General features: G+C 35.7%; 1 long non-coding RNA gene across 2 annotated transcripts in view; it reads right to left on the bottom strand.

The window, feature by feature from the left end:
- Window positions 1-3,136: 3,136 nt before the first annotated feature.
- Window positions 3,137-13,498, bottom strand: part of LOC104851378 — a 122,650-nt gene continuing 112,288 nt past the window's right edge. For both annotated transcript variants that reach the window (XR_777192.3, XR_004518557.1), the window contains one exon: window positions 3,137-3,359. This is a non-coding gene — a long non-coding RNA (uncharacterized LOC104851378). The remainder of the gene's footprint in view (window positions 3,360-13,498) is intronic.

Raw genomic sequence — 13,498 nt, forward strand, 5'->3', positions numbered from 1 at the left:
TTAAATTTTTTCTGAACATATATTTGAGAAAATATTGATAGCAGCTCCCAGAAAGGCTGTTTTCCTTCTGAGCTGCTAGTGATATATGTTAAGGGTTGTCAGTAAATATATGTGGGTGTGCGCATGTGTGTTCTATGTAAATCTGTTCTTGCTGCACCGATATGAAAAACTACTAACGTGTAAAAATGTAAATAAACGTGTCACTTAACGACAGGAATACAATCTGAGAAACATGTGGATCAACGTTGTCATTGTGTGAACGTCGTAGGCCGCTTACACAAACTAAGATGGCCAGGACCTCACTAGGAGATAGCATCTCGTGGGAGCACCGCAGTACACACGGCCCATGGTTGAGCAAAGTGTCTTTATACAGCACACAACTGTCACAGCTGCTTATCTAGGGGGAAAGAATGAAAGGAGGGAAAAGCTGTATGGAGACACACGTGGGAAAAACAACTGTGCAACTCTTATTTTACAACCTTCGAAAGTAGAAGAGCTCTGATTTCAAAACGAAACTTCCGCCAGAGTGGAGAGACTTGTTCACTTTGCTCACCTCAAGTCTTCTTCCCCTTGGCGGTCGAGTGGCGCTGATGGTCCTTTAGTCTCGATGAAATGATGCCAGAGAGGTGTCTGTCTCTGGAAAAGAGCGTATTTCCACCCAAGGACTTCTTAAGTGCCTTTTTTCTCTTTAACAAAAACTTTTTAAAGTACTTTTAAATATTTTAATGAATTTTCATTAAGTTTTGTTTGCCCTTGGAATATTTTTATAAAGTCTGCTGATTTCTCCTCCATAAATTACAGCACTCAATTATGTAGTTGAATGTGTATTTTTAAAGAAATTCTGGGTACAGAACATTATTATAAATTATATTTAAATCTATTATGTCTTCAAACATCAAAAATGAAAATGGGATAAATCTTACTGGTTCAAAGTAATCCTCAGCAATATATAAATAAAGTGGAAAAATATCTACAGATATTTTTATTAACAATATTTCTTTTATTAAATATTTATTCTTTATTAATGAAATCTACAGAGATGATATAAATCTAGGCATTCTCCAAAATATTCTACCACAAAAATACAAGTACTAAAAGTTTCACATTTGGTCTATTTTAAAAATGACACTGGTTTACATTTATAGTTGTGACTTTCGCCGAGGATAGAAATAAGAAAAGATCAATCTGATAACTGATATTAAGAAGACAAAAATGTCCTGACAAAAATGTGAGCTAATATAAAAAATTTTTACTTACAGAATATTTTGATGAATCTAAATTTGGTATATTTTCATTGTCTGTACTATTCTTTCAATTTCAACTTCTCTCTATTCTACTTTAAATTTTTATTTCTAAGAATATGATAATTTAGGATTCCCTTTTTCTTAAGAAACAATTCTTAAATGTAAGAGCCAGGCTAGACACTTTCTCCATTTCTGAACAAATTACTGGGTTTCAGCAAGGTGTAAATTTTTTGGGGTGTGTGTGTGTGTGTATAGTAAATTGTCATTACTCCTTCAGATCATTTTTTACTACAAGACCTGGTATAAATTATCATTTTTTAAAAATTTTTCTTTAAAACTCTGGTGTTGTATAATTTCAGTGAAAGTGTAAGAAGTACAGGAAATAGAAGCAAGTAATGAGAAAACATGAAATTTTACTGAAAAACCCAAAACACAAAGAGTAGAAATACATACAAGGAGAAAATAATTTTCAAGAAGATACATAACAAATTTGAGATATTGCATATTCTATCTTGCATGAAATTTTAAAAAATCTTCCTGTGACAAGATAAATGGTGATCTGACAGTTTTTATGAGACTTTCATATTCTTTCCAGTATAATAGCAATGTATCTCATATTAACAAAAAATTACAACATCAGTACTAATGGACCAACTTTTTGATTTTTAATGATGCAGTGTTTCATAGAAGATTGGGCAAACTCTTTAAACCAGGGGACCTTTTGGTCAGTAAATATTTATTAAGTAATTGAATGTATTAAGTTTTCCATATTGTTATCAGATAATGGATGAATTTTATTACAGACAGGATCCCTATTTCAGTTGTACATGTGTGAAGGTGTTTATTTTCTTCTTTTGAATACCCAAATGTTAATTTTTAGAAATTCACTGGATGATGCACTGAAAATATTTCCAAAAGGTGAGTTTGACAGGAAATCTGGAAAAGAACAGGTGGTCTTCTTGCCAGATTGCAGGTGCAAGGAAGAGAGGACAAAGTTAGGTCAGAGTCAAGGGACCTAGGAAGCAGGTGTAACAGAATAAACAGCAGCAATGTTCAATATGGGGGAATGGATATATACATAGGAGAACTAAGAAAGAAAACAGGAGTCTGCACAAAGAAGACAGTAAGAGGACTCCCCACTGCAAAAGTTGCAGAAACATCTGTAGACACTTCTCCATCACAGCCAGGAAGGAGGATCCTTGCCACAGAGCCATGCAAAAAAGCTTAACTACCTGTGATGTTTGGTTTGAGGGCACAGAAAATACTCAGCACGCAAGCCTCTAATTAGTCTATGACAACTTCAGCTCCACCCTCCCAGTGGAAAACATATGTCAAAGCAGCACTTAGTATTGATTGAAACATAAGGAAATTTGGTGATTCATCTCTTTCCCTGACATGCCTGCCTTATTTCACCCTCATTTGTCTGAAGAAAAGGGAAAAGCACTCCTTTCCAAGGAGAGATAAGATATGGCTCTGGTTCATTTATCATGTAACAGTTTTGCTTTGCTATTGCACCTGAGGTTAGAAAAATTCTGCCCACACTGCCCTGTCAGACAGGCAATAACGCAAGAGTACGTATGACAGAGGTACTAGCAGCTGGGAGACTGCGCTGTCTAAAGTGCTACTACTGACGAGTGGGCCAGCCACCCGGAAGACTGAACAAGTCATTAGAAGATCAACAGTGACTATGACCAGCCTCCCTGCTTTGCCCCTTGAACATCATATCTGTCCTGTCTCTACATTATCCCATTTACAGCTCATCTGGGGCTAATGTAGCAGAGACAAAACATGGAGAAGTCAGAGTGAGAAATCTTACAAAGGGAAAGAAAATTCTTTATTCTGACAAGTGGAGTTCATGATTTTTAAAAGGAAAAAATATATAGTGTAGATTTCTGGCCACACATTGCTACCCCTGGCCCATTTAACTCATTCAATGGGATGGATATTGGCCCTCATGGAGCGAGTGCATTTTGTGGGTCAATCACAGGCATGTTTGTGGAGACAGGCTGGTGTGCAGAGCCAGGGCCTCCAGGTCAATGACGAGCCAAAGGCTGTTTATGGTGCCACTCCTGGAGTTACTGCTTCTGAGAGCTGGTGCTTTTGAAGTGCGGCCAGCTGAAAGAAACAAGCAACCACAGAAAACATAATGGAGCCTATGAGAGGCCTGGGCCAAAAATGCACCTACACAATTACCCGATTGTTAGGCTTTCCGTTCGATTGCAGATGTCTACCTTATCTTGACAATGACTTGCTGAGCAGTGCTGCAAAGTCATTAAACTTTGTATGCTACTCAGTCTTTCAATTTATAAAATAAGTTAATAAAAGCAATTTGATATAGAGTAGTGTTACATACAAGCAGGTGTCCTTGAAACTATTCACTTTATTTAAGAGATCAAATAGATTAGCTTCCTATTGACAGATTCATATACTAGCACAGAAAGTGTCTATGAAGGACAACAATCAAATACCTAGGACATTCATAAAGCCCAGGTGGAGAGTAGTATTGGAGGACTCCCATTTTCTACCCCTGCTCAGGCCCTCAGATTAGGAAGAAAGAAAAATTTCAGCCCTTCAGGCAAACAAAAGAACCAAATTCCTCTTTTCATATTTAGTTGAGAACAGTAACAAAGGCGAATCTACTGTGATCCAGAACCAAGTTAAGGATTGAGGTCAGGGGCCAAGGATTTAGCTCAGTGACACATGTCTGCCCCATAAGCACAAGGTCATGATTTCAATCCCCAGTACCAAAAAAAAAAGGGAATTGAGGTCAATAGAGAAGAGAAACTAAAGTTCTGTCATACAAGCAATCCAACCACATTCCTTCTTTACTCCTACCATTGTGGACACAACACTTAAGTGCTTGGGAAATATAAGAAAAGAAGAGAGGTTTTTAAGAAAAAAAAAAAATATATATATTCTCAAATTATCTTATTCACAACAATAAAAGTCATTCATGTATTTTCTGTGAGGATCTCCCCATCCAAAGAGGTGGGAGGGAGGAGGGAAGGGGACACAAATTAAGAAATGTTCCATACATGTACTAATCCCCCATGAATATAATCATTATGTACTACAAACATGAACTAATAAAAATTAAAATGAACCTAATTGCAAAAATAAAAACATAGAATGCAAAATTAACCCCACCATCTTCTCATCCCCCACAACTTTTAAAGAAATATCAAGCAGACATAGTAGGTTCTTATGACATACTCTTCTTGGAAATAAATAGCACTTTTCCATACTCTAGTTTTCAATCATTTGACAGAATAACAGAAGGGGAGAATATAGAAAAAATGTACGAATAATCTTGGACTATAGAGATACAATTTACACTTGTATTTGCATTTATTTATGCATCAGACAGCTTTTCTTAAAATTGTTTACCTGTCTCAAAGTAAAAAAAATTAAAGGAGCTAGAGATGCAGGTCAATGTGGAGACCCTGAGTTCAACCCCCTAGTACTGCAAAAAACATTATTTCATACTCCTCTGTAACTTACATAATTTATAGAGTAAAATTTCACTAGTGCATAGATTTATCCTTTATTATCTTATGTTTTTATTATATGTATTAGGTGATACATTTCTTTAAAGGAAAGAATGATATTATCTTTTATCTTCTATTTTCAATAAAGGCTGATTGACCAAGAGAACTATTTTAGGGCCAGTTTGTTAGTACTTCATCTCTTGCCATCGCTAGTTTTGTACTCCTCCTAGATTTTTGTTTGTTTGCTTTCTAAAATATGAACCATCTGTGCCTCTTATCTTGTGTTTTTAAATATGCTATCTAATTACAGGGTTTTAAACTTTTATATTTTACCCTCAAGCCTGCTGATGGTCATTTTTGTCAAAATTGAATGCCTGCCCTTTGAAAGGTCATTTCTAAGGTTTTAACCTGTTGGTTTGTGTTATTACAGCAAATCTCACCACAGAATGTTTGCTGGTGTACAATAACCACCTCGTTCACTGCTGCATATAATGAATAATGAAGTCAAAAGCCACTATTTCCTCTTCGTTGTTAAGATCAGCCTTTAAACATACCTATATTTTCTGGTTTGGCTTTTCACATTTTCAGCTGCTAGTAAGAGAATACTCAAAAATTTACAAAAAGGAACTGTTTTTATGCAACTTTTTAAAATGCAGTATTATTATATAAGAATTATGATGAGGCAATGAAGAATTTCACTAATGCACTCAGTAAAGTATTTCTCTAGTCATAATAATGCTTGGCTTCATAGGCTCCACAACTAAATAATCCTTTATTTTTATTTGACATGAGATAGTGGTATATTATTTAATGTAGAGAGGATCTTTCTAGGAAGAATTGGAGACAGTCTAAAATATAAGCAAATTATCAAAATTGCACATACAAGTACAAAACAATAAAAAATAAATTTCAAACTAGAAATATAAATCCTGTAAAGATGAGAAAGTATTTTTAAAAACCAGGAACACAGATCATTTACAACAAATGTGTATTGGATTTGACCCTAAGAAGCCATTCCTAAAAGGAGCTTGGGTGAAGGGAATGGTTATGTTTCGCAAACACCATTCATTTTCTTTCCCCTTCTTTGACAAAAACAGAACTCAGAAGGGCCCTGAAACGTAAATACTGGGACAGCTTTTCAGTGCTGATATCCTGACTTAGTGGCATCAAATGCTACTTCCTGAACAACTAAAGTAGCCCTCAAATAGATTTATAGCTCCAATGAAGTCTCCTATTTTGGGTACTAGTTGTAAGATTAATAATAATAATAGCATTGAGGATTACAGACAATGAGCATACTAATCTATATAATGTGTAAATATTAAAGATATTATAAATACTGAAGGACTTCTAACTTCAGAAAATGGGCAAGTATTCCACTTACTATAATTCTCTTTAGTATATTCCGTACTCTAAAACACACTACAGCTAAATTAATTGCACTTTTTAAAACTTTTCATGATCTAGAATTACAAATATAAAATTGCATTTCTCTCTTTAAATTAGTTATCTTGGAAGGTTAAAATGTAGGCAATTCTCCAAGTATTATAGAGCACAAGCATAGGCATTACCATTGGAACTAGTCGACAAAAGAATAGATCTAAACTTTTACTAAATGCTTGGTATCCCATGGTTATCTTTCTCATTTTTATTAAAGGAATGCAATGTTGACAATGTGAATTTGGAAAGCAGATAAACCTGGCACTGAAACAAAACTTACCTGATACCTATTTCATAGCCCGCAAAATAGTAAGCACATAGACACTGAAGACTTTTACAAGGGCAACAATATATGTGAAGCACCACCCACAGGCTCTTCCACACAGTTGTTTAAAACTCTTACTTGTTTATACAGAACCTTTCCACAATTACATAAAATGTCACAGTAGAAAACTTCTGAGTTTAATTCCAGAGATTATATTACTAATATTGCCAATGATACCAATATTATCAATTGCTAGAAGGTAATACCAGTAGCAAGAAGTTTTATTTTTTGTTGCTGTCAATTGAATTCTGTATCATTTTGAAATTCTTTTATTTGCCTTCTATCTCACTTTAACATTATACAATTACCATGATGTCCATCGCTCTACCTACTGTAATACAATAACTGAAGAGGAAGAAATGGGAAGAAAGATAAATCAACACATATTTTGGTATATACAAAAGTATTTACTCCTAAAAAAATAATCCAACTGCCAGAAGGCCAAAGATTTTCAGCAAATCAACATATTTTGAAACTTTGACATTTTATATTATCTTAGAAATTAACCTTTTAACTTTCCATGCACATTACCCCCAACTTTCCAACAAACATCCTATCTATAAACTATGTCTTTAAGGATAGAGTAAAAGTGAAAAATAATGCAGGTGGAAGGAATACATTTGGTATACATTGTTTTGTTTTAAAAAGTGTTTTCTTTGACAGCAAAAACATCTTGCTTTATTCAATAAGAATATACAGCTTCCATTGTAAAAATGTATAATTAAAAATTTTTGTTATTAGATGCATACAGATAAAATACTTTGTGAATAACATACATACATACAATGTTAACAACATAAAATATCTGCCAGTAGTTCTCTTTAACATCTTTATAAGAGATGAAATAATTATGTACCACCATTGATAACTGGAACTATGGCTATGTAAAAGCCATGATACAAAATTGAAAATGTAACTTAAACATGATCAAGGCTGTAACAGAAATAAATTTAAATTGAGTTTAATTCAATGTAATGTTTGAGGATACTCTGCCTTAGCCAAATTTCCAGATCTAACCTATGTATGCTGCTGGCTGCTGTAGCACCATTTCTCTAGTTCAACATAACTACGCAACTGTTTAGTGTCTGCTAGCTTTGCAAAAGAGATGGTAGGCAATAGAAAACAGGCATCTAGAGTTCAGGGAAAGGGTTTAGGCTGGGATCATCAAGCTCATAGTTGACTTAATTACATAATATTGTGTGAGATCATGGGAGATGTGTGAGTAGCTGGGAAAGAATGAAGTCTCACAGCCAAAGAATCACAACAGGAATCATGATGACATAATAATTTAAACCCACCGAAAGAAAAGAGCATGCTTATTTTCTTTTTTATCACTTATTGAGGGCTTTATGGATAGATTTCACTGAGATTAGCGAGTCATAAACTGTTCACAGAGGAGACTAGCATCTACAGAGTGATAAAAGGGAGTGAGGAAATTCTGAGAGGCACTTTGGCTCCCATTATTTCAAGACACAGGATTCCATTTGCTTTAAAATATTAAGGAGCTAAATAAGCTTCCCTTAAATCCATTTTGTTGTTAGAAAAAAATGAGTAATTCCCCCTTTATATTAAGGAATAGAGACAAGTCAGGCATGGGGGTGCATGCCTGTAATCCCAGCACTCGGGTGGCTGAGGCAGGAGGATCGCTGTGAGTTCCAGACTGGCCTGGGCTACATAGTGAATTCCAAGTCAGTGTCAACTACATAGTGAGACTCTGTCTCAAAAAAGAAAAGAAAGAAAAGAAAAGGAAATAGAGACAATTTTGTGTCCTATAATGAGAAAGGAACAGTAAAGATACCCCGGTTAGAGCAAACCGGGTTATTCTGGTGTCTAGACCAGTAAAAACTTGTAACATGGAAGACTCTTTACACCAGCATTCCAGTGCTACCTTAATTTGCTTACTGCCAATTACATGTTTCACACTCCTGTTCATTCATACGACTTGAGACACATTAGAAGTCATTCCTCCTATTTGTGACTTCTGCTTACTCAGAGTTCGGCCTCCTCAAACCTTTGGCTTGTAATTACCATTCGAGGTTCTTCTTTTAAATCATGACAGCCTTCAGTTTCAGCAGCTCTTAAGTACCGATTATTTCTTTTATCTCCGCATTCAAATTCTGGTGAGGGACTATGATAGCCCCTGTGAATCCTTCTACACCAGGCATTTCTTACACTGCCAGTGCCCTTCTGGACCCAACTAGTTCCATTAACCAGATGAAGTTCCAGAATCTGCCCAAACTGGGTTCTTCTACAGGTCGGCCTGAACCCAGAAGAACCAAAATTTTTTAGGCACTCAGATCAATATCTAAAGCACAACAATGAAAGCAATTTCTTCACTATGTACTTGAATGAAAATGAAAATAAAAACCTGTATTTTAAATAATTTAACATAGGGCAATAATTACTCATCCAGTATCAGAGAATAACTATGCCAATAACTACTGAGAAAATATATTAGTCTTATTCAAACAATAGCTGATCTCAGTGACGTTTGTGTCATGCTAAAATATAAGAAACTATGGGGCCTGGGATTTAGCTCAGCGGTTCGGTGGCCTGTCTCGCAAGCGCAAGGACCCGAGTTCAATCCCCAGTACCAAAAACAAACAAACAAACAAACTATGTATAAAAATCAATATAGTGTATGGGTAATCTCAGTTCACAGCCATAGGGAATCAGTAGGTCATAGTTAAATAATCAGAGAAATCACAGCTACCAAAAATTTAAAAATAAAATTCATGCAGCATGCTTTTTATGAGTGATTTAAGAAAAAAAATCAACCCCCTAGCCATGGTAAAAATCAATTTTTAACAAACATAAATGCTGTAGTTCAGTTTCCAGTTGAGGAATCAAGTGTGGGATCTTTCAATGCACATTTAATATGCATGAAATTTTCTACCCCTCCCACTTCCAGGACCACTAAAAATTCCTAGTAAGTGACTTCAAAAAGAGAGTACACTTTAAAATATTTTAACCTCAAAATGAGCCAAGTAAGGGTAGTGTTTCTTTTAAAATTCTATTTTGCATTAAACACCTAGAAAGTAAGGTGGAGGACATCTTAATCTCCATAAATAAAAAGCCATTTTGAACAGGTGAGAATTTCAAATTTAATGGAGAAATAATGTAGATTATTTCAATTCATTGTAAATAGCAAGACTCAATGTTTGAAATATTTAGATTTTACTTTCATTCTCTAAGGCGTTAAGGTTCACTTCATTGAATTTTGCATACCAACGCAATAAGAAATTTCTATCTTCTTTAATGTCTATTTCTTCTATTTGAACAAAAGATTGGTCTACAGAATTTGGTATAATTAGTCAGGAGCCTGAAAGGGGATACAATTAAATAAAAACAAATATTCAAAGTTCCTTTATTATGTGCTTGGGGGGAACTTTATTTCTTAGAATAAATATAAGCCATCTTTTGTTAAGTGATACCATGCTCGTGCGAGTTGGTACTGCTTTTTATTTCCATCACAGTGGACTGCATCAATATTGCTACATCCATTTCTGTCACACTTTTATAGATTTAACAAGATATTTTTTAACTACAGAAAGAAATAGTACCTGGGTGGCATGGTCTTACCTATGAGGACAAGTTACGTACATTTTTTATATTTGTGTTCATTTTAAACGTTTGTATTTGAGGGCTAGGGACTTAGCTCTTTGGTTCCACCACCTGCCTCACAAGAGCAAGGACCCGAGTACCAATCGATTCCCAGTACAAAAAGTCCAAAGATATATAAAAGCAAGTACTATATTACCTAGTGATTACAAAACATGTAGAACTCATGATCCCCAAAATGTTACTCAAGTTGGAGTTCTGAAAGAGGCCAAGGGCTCAAATGGCTTCATAAATTAATTCATGACAAGTTATTTAAAAGTTAACATTTATGATATTGGGAAATTAAAAGAATATCATTAGCTCATCCCAAAATATGTGTTTATTTGCTGTTGCCATATACCAATGGGAACCACTGCATCTTGGAAGTTGAAAAGAATGTTTGTAATTTCATCATTAATGTTCATATTTTACTGATGGGAAAAAAATAATGTTCCATAGCTTAAATAATTTCCCCAGTATCGACTAAATGGTGGCAGAACAGCATGAGTCTTTATCATTTCTAAATAATTTTAAATCTAGATAGACTACCTAATTCATCAAGTATATTTCTAAAAGCAGGAAAAGGGTGATGGGGAGGAGGAAGAGGACAAGGAAGAGGCAGAGAAAAGGAAAAAAATCAGAGAAGATCCCTACAAACGAAATCATTTTAACATGGGGTAGCTTTAAAAAATATTTTCTATGTGGGCTGGGGATTTAGCTCAGTGGTACCACCACCTTCCTCACAAGGACAACGTCCTGAGTTCAATCCCTGGTACTAAAACAAAAAATATGTTCGGTGTTTCTGCTCTTTGGTCCTACTGTCTAAGTAGTATAAGAAGAAGGAATAAATATGAAGTATAATAACATAAAATACAACAAAAATTATATTTAGTAGAAATTCTCCACAAAAATTGAAATCTAGAAGCTTGTAGGGGAAGTCCACCTTGATTTTTCAGCCCACTTGTGTATTTTTTTATAAATGGAACTAATTACAAACATTAGAAATTTGGGAAATTTCACAGAAACATCTGTATTTTCAGTTTTTCTTAAAAGTACAGTACCAGGATTGAATGTTCCTATGGTAGCAATTCACAGGAGCTGAGTAGCTTCCCCTTGAGACAAATTATATCTTATTCAGGTACCTCAAGGTCCCCATCTTATTCCTATTGTTCGCTTAAACACATTAAATGACTGGACCTATATTCCTAGGAGGTTGTAACTTCACTTAATAGTCAATACTTAATAACTACATATAGCAGGCCAATTAATTCAACCTCCTAGAGACATCAGACATCTATTATAGTTAACAGCATCCATTAGGAAATTTCAGCAGGAAATAAAATTAATACCAAACTAGAACTGATTTAAGCCATATAGACATTTATTATCTTGAATGTCAAGAAGTTCTGAACTCAGAGTTCTTAGTTTGGCTGATTCAGCAGCTCAATGATAAATATCTCAACACTCAAAATCTTTCAGCTTCCTGGTTTTCCATGCTGTAAATACAGCCATGGATACTTTGGCTATCATCTGCCATCACTTAAGTTGAACAGGATATTTCTGGCATCACAAACAGCCAACCAAGTCCAAAGTGGTAAAAGAGAAAGACTCCTCTTTTGTATCTAATTTTATTATGAAGAAAATGTTTCCCAAAATGTCTGCAATGGAATTCCCTTCATGTCTCATTTTCACTCACTCTGACTAAAAACGAGGACCAATTTCCTCTGAAACACACAGCTACTGTATTACTGACGGCTTTGCAGAAAAATGGGACCAATAGGAAATATGGATATATGTGCAGAAAATGACTTACTTTAAGGAATTTGCACATATGATTAGGAAACCTAGCAAGTCCCAAGTCTGTAAGGTGGGTGGACAGCCTGGAGGCCAAAAAAGAGCTGATATTATATTTTGTGTCCTAAAGTCATTTCCTGACAGAATCCCCTCTTGCTTTCTGTTTCCTCCAGGCCTCAGACTGATCGGATGAGGCCTACCACCATCATAGGGTATTTTACCCAAATCCCAGAGATTGAAATGTTAATCTAATCCAAACATTCCCACAAGAAACACCCAGAATACTGTTTTACCACATCTGGGCATCATGATTCAGTCAAGTGGACACATAAAGTTAACCATCAAGCTGCACAAGACTTTAACAAGCAAGGAAGATCATAGAAGGTAAAGTGACTGTTACGCTTTGGATTTGAAATGTCCCCCCAAAGTCTCATGTGTTGGGAAGGTGATGAGATCACAAGGGGTGCTATACCCAACAGTGGACATCATGGATTATGCAGTTAGGAAATGTGCATTTAGGAAGTGGGGCCTGGTCAGAAGAGGAAGAACAGGTAGCTGTGGGGGGTGTGACCTGTAAGGGTGTATCTCCCTCCCCAGCTCCTTACTCCTTTCTGTTTCCTGGCTCCTGTGATATGAGCACCTTTCCTCCATTACAGAGCCTTCCACCACGTGTTTTTGCCTTGTGGGTTGTAACAATGAGCCAAAGTAAACCTCTCCTCCTTTTAGCATGGGTGTCAGTGACAAGGAAAGTGACTAAGAGGGTGAGGATAGACGAATGGCTACAGGAGGCTAAAGGTGATTTATCCTGGAAGACATATCAATTACATATACTGCTTAAATCTGAAGATAATAATAAAGTGAAAGGAAATGTAACCTTTGTAAGCAAAATTTAGACAGATCAAAATTAGCCCTGAGGGGATAAGATGTCATTCAGTGTAGAGCACTAGCCTACCACAAATGAGGCCTTGGGCTCAATCCCCAGAGTGTGCGCGAGCGCGCGCGCACAAGTGCACACACACACACACACACACACACAAATGCATCAAATAAGCCTTCTGATGAGAAGATGAACTGGGCAATATGCCAACATTGGGAAGCCAAAATGTTTTCAAAAACAACTCTTTAGATATCCTTTTATTATATGACGTTGATTCATTGTCTATTTCAGAAAAATCACTCTTACACAACAAAAATTAACTAACAGTGTATTTCATCATTGGCAAGTACTATCAGACTCAACTTCATATCCAATCACACCGACTTTAGCAGCTGTATCACAGTGATACAACACTTGCCTACTGAGTGCAAGGCCCTCAATTCAATCTCCAAGCATAGAAAAAAATTACAGGCCCTGAGCATATTTGTGGGAAGGGTTCACACAAGAGCATAAACACCTTAGTTTATGGGGCCACAAGAAAGTCTGACTTCCTTAAATTGCTAATACTTTTTCTTTTCTCCAATAGTTCTAACCACATAAGAATTACATTGTCCTTTCCCACTGGCACCAGGGAGCCAAAAGTCGAACTCATCTTCAGTAACAGCATAAGACCCTCTGTATATCTGTGATAGTACTGGTTCCCTGATAAATTGGCCATATATATATATAT

Source organism: Fukomys damarensis, unplaced genomic scaffold (genome assembly GCF_012274545.1).
Source record: "Fukomys damarensis isolate Sample0158 unplaced genomic scaffold, DMR_v1.0_HiC HiC_scaffold_3, whole genome shotgun sequence".
NCBI lineage: Eukaryota > Metazoa > Chordata > Mammalia > Rodentia > Bathyergidae > Fukomys > Fukomys damarensis.